Raw genomic sequence first — 8,421 nt, forward strand, 5'->3', positions numbered from 1 at the left:
CTCCGACCCCAACCGATGAAGCATCGACCTCGACCAAAAAAGGCTTGGTCTCATCAGGCTGCATAAGGATAGGAGCAGAACTGAACCTCTCTTTGAGATACTCAAACGCTTCAATGGCCTTAGTAGTCCACTGGGCCGTATTCGCACCTTTCCTGGTGAGATCGGTTAGAGGTTTAACAATTACAGAAAAATTCTTAATGAATTTCCTGTAATAATTGGCAAAATCCAAATATCTCTGTATAGATTTCAAACCAATAGGCCTAGGCCATTCCTGCACAGCCTGAACCTTCACAGGATCCATCTCAAAGCCCTCGCTGGAGACAATGTAGCCCAAAAAACAAATTTTCTGCACAGCGAACTCACATTTCTCCAGCTTAGCAAAGAGTGAATTATCACTCAATAACTGCAAAACTTCAAGTACACTCTGCCAATGGGACTATAGATCTGGTGAGTAAATCAAAATATCATCCAAATACACAACCACATTCTTACCAATGAAAGGTCTCAGGATGTCATTAACAAGGTTCTGAATTGCGTACGGTAATCTTATTAATTTCACGAAAATCCAGACATGGACGTAAACCGCCGTCCTTTTTTTTAACAAAGAAAAATCCAACTGCCACAGGCGACTTTAGAAGGTCTAATGTGACCAGCAGCCAGGCTAGTTTGTATGTTCTCATCCAAGGCCTTTCTTTCAGGGATAGTCAGATTAAACAAGCGACTCTTGGGAAGAGTAGCTCACGGAACAAACTCAATGGCGCAATCATAATCCCTATGAGGAGGTAAAACTTGCGACTCCTCCTCCGAAAAAACCCTCCAAAAATCTTGAATAGGTACCGGTAATTCCCCTTTTTCCACAGCCGCAATGCGACCATTACAACATTTATCATAGCACTTCGGACTCCAAGACTTAATCACATTAGTAGACCAGTCCAATAAAGGATTGTGCAGTTTTAACCAAGGCAATCCTAGAACAACTGGAGAGGGTAAATTATCTAAAATAACCAGGTCCAAAATTTCTTGGTGAATTGCATTGATAGTGAGGGGAAATGCAGCAGTCTTGTGAGTAATACATTTCAAAGGAGTGTTATCAATTGCAATCACAGAAATAGGTGATGACAAAGGTTTGGATTTCAATTTAAGGTTTTTCAAAAACCCTTTGTCAATCACATTAAGTGTTGAACCACAATCCACAAATACCTGAAATTCAATCAAATCTCCCTGCAGAGTAGTACTCCCAGAAAGAAACACTCCTGCAGAGCGTAAACAAGCTATACGGGCGTAACTGACCTTTTTTTTTTTCTTTACTTAAACGACGCTCACAATACTTAATCAAATGGTCAGCTTTACCACAATAAAGACACAATCCCTCGGTAAACCTCCGGTCTCTTCCCTGAGAGCGGAGTGACATCGCCCCAACCTCCATCGGTTCTCCGCTGTCAGGGCAGATTTTCTGGGGACTAAGAACTGACATTACAGGAGTCTTTACCTCATTGAGCCTGCACCTCAGTCTCCTGTCTATACGAACAGCTAACTGCATAGCATCCTGCAGAGTCTCAGGTGCAGGGAATGTAATTAGCAAATCCTTAACCCTTTCACTCAGACCAGCAAGAAATAAACATCTCAGCGCAGGATCATTCCACTTAACTTCTGCAGCCCATCTCCTGAAGTGTGTGCAATAATTTTCAACATCATCTGACCCCTGATTCAAACGCCTGAGTTCTTATTCAGTAGATGAGATTCGATCAGGATCATCATATAATAGCCCCATAACAGAAAAAAAATCTTCAACAGACCTTAAACACGGATCATTAGGCTGGAGAGAAAAGGCCCACTCCAGTGGTTCATTGCGCAAAAGTGCCATAATAAAACCAATGCGCTGTGATTCATTCCCAGAGGACCTTGGTCTCAAACGAAAATATAAAAAACAAGCATTTTTAAAGGAAAAAAAATCTTGCTGTTTACCATAAAAAAACATCAGGCAGTCCTACCTTGGGTTCCACAAAATACGCTCCAGAACAGCTACTCACGTGTTGCTGAAGCTCGGCCACCTCCAGAAACAATCCCTGCAGGCGTTGAGCCAAATCCTGGACGGAAACCATACTGATCCCCGAATTTCTTTCCTTTTAGTTTTTTGGGCTGGACTTACTGTTATGATCTGCAACATGTACTAAGGAAAGATAGGGGAAAGCTGTCCCTACAGTAAGACTAAGCTGAATCCCTACGATGTAGCGGGCTGCCTGTTCCTAGTGAACAGACCCGCCTTAGTCCTCGGCTAGTCTGAATGAAGACCTATAGAATTAAGGGAGGGGTCCCTAAAGAACTAAGGACTGGGACAAAAAGGGACACCTCCTAAACAGAGACGTTATTGCAGAACACAAAAAGACAAACTGACAAAAATGTACTAGAGGTCCCAGAGGACCAAGCGAACTTGACAGAGAAAGGCACCAAAGCACCAGGCTAGAGAAACAGTCAAACACTGAAGTCCAGCACAGCCAGGAGGGCGGAGCTGGAATATAAAGGCAGATAGTCACGTGACCGCAAAACACAAGATGGAAAAAACAAACAGGCGGGTTCTAACAGCAGGCAATCCCCGCAAGGTTTTTTGGGGCAGAGACTCAAGCATGTCACTCGAGCACCCATGATACTCAGTGCATACTCGAGCATCCGATGCAAACTCAAGTAGCGAGCACTTGCGCTCAACACTAGTCTCCATATCGTCTTTTTTTTTTACTTTTGAAAAAAATCCCAACCCTAACCCTAACCCAACCCTAATCCTAGAGTTTATTCTTTACGCTGTTCCTCGTGCGGTATAAGTGATTAGACGACTTTATTCTTCGGGTCGGTGCGATTACAGCGATACCAGAATCATATCGGGTTTTTATGATTGACAGCTGTCACACACTAAAAGACGCTTTTTTTTTTGTAAAATCTAATTTTTGCATTGCCATATTTTGAGAGCTATAATTTTTCCATATTTTGGCCAACAGAGTCATGTGGCGGCTTGTTTTTTGTGGGACTAGTTGACATTTTTATTGGCACCATTTTCAGGCACGTGACATTTTTTGATCGCTTTCTATTCTGATTTTTGGGAGGCAGAATAAACAAAAAACAACAATTCAGGAATTGTTTTTTTTATTCTATTCCGCGTGTGGTAAACTTGATAATGTAGCTTTATTCTTTGGGTCAGTACATTTACAACGGTACCACATTTATATAGTTTTCTATGTTTTGGCGCTTTTGCACAATAAAAGCTATTGTATAGAAAAAAAAATGTTTGCATCGCTTTATTCTGAGAGCTATAACTTTTTTATTTTTCAGCTGATGGAGTGGTATGGCGGCTTGTTTTTTGCGGGACAAGATGACGTTTTCAGCGGCACCATTTTTATTTACGGTATATTCATCTTTTTGATCGTGTGTTATTCCATTTTTTGTTTGGCGGTATGATGATAAAGCATTGTTTTTGCTTTGTTTTGTTTTTTTACCGTGTTCACTAAAGGGGTTAACTAGTGGGACAGTTTTATAGGTCAGGTTGTTCTGGACGCGATGATACCAAATAAGTGTACTTTTATTGTTTTTTTTTCATAATAATATTTATTGATGGGTACATTATATTTTTATTTTTGGTGGATTATTTTTTTTTTTATATATATATTTACAAAAATTTTTTTTTCATTTTTTAACACTTTTTTTACTTTTATACTTTGCCCCACTATGGGACTTTCACCTTTTTTAATCTGATCGCCTGTATAGCATAGGGATGGAGCACCATCCCTGTGCTATACAGGCTGTCAGCATTGCAGATGCAGAATATACTTTGGTTATGCACTGCGCATGACCAAACTATCTTTCTGCTGTCTGGTGACCCGGATGTTGTCATGACGACATCGGGTCATCATGGCAACATCCGCGAAGCCGCGGCAGACAGCGTTAGACACCGGTAGGAGAGGTGAGTATCGCGATCACCTCCCCTTGCCCCCGCAATGCAGCGATCGACTTCGATCGCAACATTGTGGGGGTTAATGTGCCAGGAGCGGTGCGGGACCGCTCCCAGCAAATTGCACCGGGTGTCAGCTGTGACAATCAGCTGACACCCGGTGGTGATTGCGCCCGCACAACTCGTGCGAAATCAACAGAGCGTACTAATACGTAGCTGGCTCTTAAAGCCCAGGGCGCAGGTACATATTAGTACGCCTTGGGCTTTTAAGGGGTTAAAGAATGGAAACTCAATCTTTAAGAAATGGCTACTCATGGTTCATTGTCCCGCATAGATCTTATAATAAGCAATACTTCTGCTGTGGGAAAGATCGGTAAAAAAGATTATTTGCCCCGGGGGCTTTCAGATTATTCACCACTTATGGTGGACCTGGTCTCCTTTGATTACGGAAGCTCAATTAATCAGTCATGGAGGTTTAACCCGTTTTGGCTGGGGGTCATACCACCTGATAACGATATCCCTAAACTACTGACAGAATTTCTGGAGGTTAACAGGGGATCGGTTTCAGTACCGATGGTTTGAGAGGCCTTAAAGGCATTCCTGAGGGGACTGTTGATCAAGGAAGTTAATGGTGTTAAAGCATTTTCCAGGGCACTAGAGAAGAATCTATTGGAGGACGTGCAAAGGGCAGAAATTCAGCATATGCAGAACCCTTCCACCTTAACTAATAAAAAACTACTCTCAGAATCAACTAAAACAACATTTAACTACTAAGGCGACTAATAAAAGTTTCTTTATGAAACAGACATTTTACTAAGAAGGGGAAAGGGCAGGGTATAATTTGGCTATGGTTGTCAAGGAACAACAAAAATCGTTCTATATTGGGGCTATCAAAGATTTGTCTGGGGAAGAGCTGTGCTCGCCCCTGGATATACTAAGAGCGTTTGGGGACTTTTATGCTTCATTGTACAATTCCAAGGTACAACCCACAGTGGAGGACTTGGAGGATTTCCTTTCTCCCCATTCTCTTCCTAAGTTAACAAATATAGAATCCTAACTCCTACCTAGATGAACCTCTCTCCCTTGAGGAATTAGAGTAAGCTTTGAGTTCCTTATCAAACAATAAGTCACCGGGGGCGGACGGTATTCCAGTGGAAGTCTACAAAAAATATAGTGAATATATTCTCCCACAGCTGCTGGAGGTTTTTAATGATGCATTACAGAGGGGGAGGACTTCCACCATCAATGAACGAGGCCATAATTGTGGTGATTCCAAAGGAGGGAAAAGACTTGGTACTCCCAGAATCTTAGCATCCTATTTTGTTACTTACGATAGACATTAAGATTCTGGCAAAACTGCTAGCCAATAGGCTTAATAAATTGATAACGGACATAATTCACCAGGATCAGGCAGACTTTATGCCAAATATGTCAACAGCGGTTAATATACGTAGATTGTTCCTGAACCTCCAGCTTCCCACTAACCCTAGGTTCCCCCCTAACAATAATATATATAAGGCCATCAAATCTCTTGATGCAGCTAAAGCCTTTGACAGTATAGAGTGGGTTTTTCTGTGGAACACACACAGACACTCACATATGGGATTCGGGAACAAATTTATTTCCTGGATAAAGCTTCTTTATTCTGCTCCCCAGGCCAAAATTCAAGTTAATAAACTTAAATCTGATGTGTTTCCCTTACAAAAAGGTTCGAGACAGGGATGGCCACTTTCTCCATTGCTGTTTGTGAAGCGCCCCCTGGGCCATGGGTTACTCGGTAGCCGGGCCGGTCGATGCTGGGGGATGTCACTGCGACAGTGACCCAGTCCGTGACCCAGGGCGGTCAATTAAAGGGAAAGTAAAAGGGGAATAAAGTTTTTATAGAGATAATGTTCATGACACCACCTGTGGTATGCGGCTATATGGAACCGCTGCTGCGGTGAAGATCCTCTGGAGCTGATGGTGATGCAGCAGAGTTGGTACAGCTCTCCACAGGCAGAGCTAAGCCCCAGGGCAGGATATAGTGATGCTATGAGGTAGATGTTGCTGGTGCTGTGTAGTGCAGGGCTGGTGATGGCGCAGCAATAATTCTACGACACAGTGGGGTGCAGTCTTCAAGGTTTTACTCACAGTTATCACGCTGCTCCAGGTTACAACTGCCAGATTATAACCACCCACGTCATCCTGCGTTCACCAAGGAAGGGGTTCAGCAGCTCTCAAGTATTTCAGAAGTACTTAAACGGGACACCGTTCTATGTTCCTTACTCGGTCGTCTTCCTGCGCTGGCTCTCACCCTCCTGCCCTGCGCTTCACAATCAGTGTCCCAAGCCAGTAGCCTCGGGTCTTGTCGGGCAACAAGCAGTCCCCTGAACCCTAGGTAGCCACCTTTTCGGCGATGTAATTGTGGTAGTGGGCAGCTGCACCTCGAAAGTATGGTAGCCTCCGGTTATCTAGCTGAGCCTGATTGTTCTCCACTAGTTTAGGGGCCGGTTCCCTCTGCGGCTTGATCCCTTCACGTCCGTGTAGATTCGGGTGCACGGGTGGCTTCCGCACTCACCGTGCCCCTGGGATCCCCTCTGTCTCTGGAGCCTTCCCTCTGCTCCCGTCCTCTTCTCTCAGTCCTCCCTCCTGGGCCTCTCAGACTAGACCCTGCTCCTTTCTCCACTCCTCCTGAGCAGAGCTCCTCCAGAGCTCCTGCTCCCAGCTCTCTCTCCTCAGACTGATCTGCTTCTAGATGGTTCCCTCTTTTCTTATACTCCTTCTGCCTGTGCTCCCCTGATCTACTTCCTCCACCCACACCCACTACATGGTTCCCCCTCTCTCTTGGTTCCCCCCCTTCCAACCAGGGACAGGGCTCAGCACTGTATGCATACATCTTGACCCTCCTGCTGGTCTGGAATGGTGTAGTGTTGGATGCAAGTGGGTGGGTCCCGGGTAGTACCCCATCCTTACCTGAGAGTGGGGTACCACACCTCTGGGTGAGATGCAGTACTTCTGTGGTGACTGAACCCGCAGGGGCGCCACATACCCCCCTGGTAAAACACAGCACATCTGCGGGCTGGAACAGAGTAAAACAAATGTTAAGACATACAAAATTTTTTAGAATGCATTCACTTACAAGAACAGTAGGTATATAACTTTTTCTTCCCTTTATGGGAGGCACATTTTCTTAAACGTTACATGTTTCCATTAGCATATAAAACATTATAAAAGTACTTTTAATAACATTCTTCACACTTATAAAACATTTTTCCATATAAAACACATTTTTGCCAAACTACAGTGAGATCTGTAACCGGGTGTCCATCTCACTGGAGAAGATGCAATTTGAGGGACCCGTTAAAAAACCCTCAACGTAGGCCCTGGGCGTGGCTGCAGGGCATGACTGATCCAGTTGTTGGACCACGTCTTCGGCCACGCCAAACGGGTTTTTGTTCGGTGGTCTTGATAAAACCAACAAGAAGCTTTTTAAGAAGTGCAAACTATTTATAATGGAAAGTTTTTGGGTATATCCACAACCACTATGTGCTTTTTATCTTAACCGGGTAACTATATAAAACTTTTCTTTAAACGTTTAAATACCCTTCCAGGTAACTATTTACAGTCTTTAACTTTTAAATGAACAGTTCAGTCTTAATAGTGGTGCCCCTTCCGGGGAAGTGATCCACCACTAGTTGGCCCAGCCGGGTCATCAGCCTCTGATGGCAGGGGCATGTCCTCCTTGTAACGGGTCTGGGAGGCGGAACCTCTGAGCAACTTATACAAGGGGGCAGTCCTTGTAAGGAAGCGGGTGGCGACCAGGGAAGACAGGCAGGCGGTCACAGCAGGTGACCGGGACAGTCTCTGGGCAAACGGGCAGGAGGTCACGGCAAGTGACCGGGACAGTCTCTGGGCAAACGGGCAGGAGGTCACGGCAAGTCACCGGGACAGTCTCTGGGTAAACGGGCAGGAGGTCACAAGTGACTGGGACAGTCTCTGGGTAAACGGGCAGGAGGTCACAGCAAGTGACCGGGGCAGTCTCTGGGTAAACGGGCAGGAGGTCACGGCAAGTGACCAGGGCAGTCTCTGGGTAAACGGGCAGGAGGTCACGACAAGTGACCGGGGCAGTCTCTGGGTAAACGGGCAGGTACGACCTGTGACGGCTGAGCCTCCAGGTAGGCTAGCAGGCAGATGGCAGATGAGTGCTCCCAGGTGAGCAGGCGAGCGTCTCAGGATAAGCAGGTGGTCACAGCATGTGACGGCGGAGCCTCCAGGTAGGCTAACAGGCAGGTAGCAGATGAGCGCTCCCAGGTGAGCGGGCAAGAGTCTCTGGACTGGCAGGTGGTCACAGCACGTAACGGCGGAGCCTCTAGGTAGGCTAACAGGCAGGTAGCAGATGAGCGCTCCCAGGTGTGCGGGCAAGAGTCTCTGGACTGGCAGGTGGTCACAGCACGTGACGGCGGAGCCTCTAGGTAGGCTAACAGGCAGGTAGCAGATGAGCGCTC

The sequence above is a fragment of the Phyllobates terribilis genome, unplaced genomic scaffold (assembly GCF_046119375.1).
Source record: "Phyllobates terribilis strain yellow unplaced genomic scaffold, ASM4611937v1 Scaffold_10__3_contigs__length_209671492, whole genome shotgun sequence".
NCBI lineage: Eukaryota > Metazoa > Chordata > Amphibia > Anura > Dendrobatidae > Phyllobates > Phyllobates terribilis.